Raw genomic sequence first — 1,593 nt, 5'->3', positions numbered from 1 at the left:
GAGCCGGAACCGCTGCGCAGCTTTTTTTTCTCTGCTTCGGACAACAACGCGAGGCCTTTTTCTCGTTCCTTTTTTATCTCTCTCGCCTTCGTTTTGGTTTTTTTTTTCGCCCCTTGGCTCTTTTTTTCTCAGGGCCCGCGCCCTTGCGACACACAACACGGCTCGGCCTTCGCGTTCGGAGAGTCCCGCGCGCGCTGGGGGCGCGGGGACGGGGCTCGGCTGGGGCTGACCCGCCCCCGAGGCCGGCCCGAAAAAGCACCGGACGTGCTAGAGGAGACAGCGACCCGACAAGGCGGGCGCGGCCCGGACAACACCGAGGCCCCGAGGCCGGGGCGGCTCGCTCTGCAGCAGGCGGCGGCACGACAAAGGAGCGCCGTGCGCGGTGCGCGCGCGGAACGGGCTCTTTTCCCCCGTCCGTGCTCCCCCGGCCCCGCCATCGGTTCTCGTCAGCCCTCTCACTCTCTCTCGCTCTCGAGGGGGGGGGGGGTTTGGTTTCGTTTTCTCTCGGCTCAAGCTCGAGCCGCACCGCCGCCCGGTGCTGCTCGCGGCCGGCACCCACGGGACGCTAAACTCGGACCAGGGCCAGCGCCGGCACCTCGCGTGGTTTTAAGGACACCTTGAGTGCTCACGGGGCCACGCGGCCATCACACAGCCTGGGACGGTAAAGATGTTCCTTCCCCGGCAAGCGGAAGGAGCGACACCTCGCCTGCGACGGGAAGCGAATTGGACAGGAGACCGCCCTGCTCGAGGGACCGGACACCACCGAGACTTCGCCCGGAGGAGCCGGCCCGCCGGGGGCCCTTTCCGACGCGACCCGAAAAGCCTCATCGATCGGACGGGGACAGAAAGAAAAGCAGCCGCGGGGCAACGGGGAGCCCCCGCGGCCGCGGGTTCCTGGGACAACGGCAACGGAGCAGGGCTCCAACATGCGTGCGAGCGGGACACGTCCCCGAGAGGCCCTCCCTTGGCGCCGCCGAGCCTCCCCGACGCTCCCTAGGCCCCCGACGCCGGCGGGCCGCTTGCAACCTTCGGGATCGATCACGCAGCAGAGGAAGAGAGCGGGGGGTGCCGCCACCCGCCCGCGGGCCGCAAGACAACGGAAAACGGAGCAGCTGCCACCGACCACGCCGCGGGCCACCGGCTTTCGCCCGCCTCGCAGCGATCGGCTTCCCACCCGGAAAAAAAGCCGGGGGGAAGGGCAAGCCACCGCACCAAAAAAAAAACTAAAAAAAAAGCACGCCATGCGTCGCACGACCCGTGCTAGCCACGGGGGTCACGAGCCAGGGGTGGGGGCGAGAACGCGCCTCTCAACTCCTCCCGTAAAACCCCTCCAACCACCGGACATACGGTCTCTTTTCTCACTCGCCAACACAGCCAGCCCTTCTCTCTCGCCTTTCGCTTTCGCTTCGGTGGCGGCCCGTGACCCTTCGTCAGCGCGCGCTTCTCGGTGCCGCGGCTTAGGGCCGCGAGAGAAAAAGAACGGAGGCCGGGCGGGCACCCCCACACTGCCCCGCACACCGGGCACGCTTTAATAAAAAAGAACGGAGCCGCTCGCAAAACCCAGCCCCCGCCGGCAACGGCAACCACGGCAGC

The sequence above is a fragment of the Sturnus vulgaris genome, unplaced genomic scaffold (genome assembly GCF_052056855.1).
Source record: "Sturnus vulgaris isolate bStuVul1 unplaced genomic scaffold, bStuVul1.hap1 Scaffold_157, whole genome shotgun sequence".
Taxonomy (NCBI): domain Eukaryota; kingdom Metazoa; phylum Chordata; class Aves; order Passeriformes; family Sturnidae; genus Sturnus; species Sturnus vulgaris.
This window is presented reverse-complemented; position numbering follows the sequence as displayed.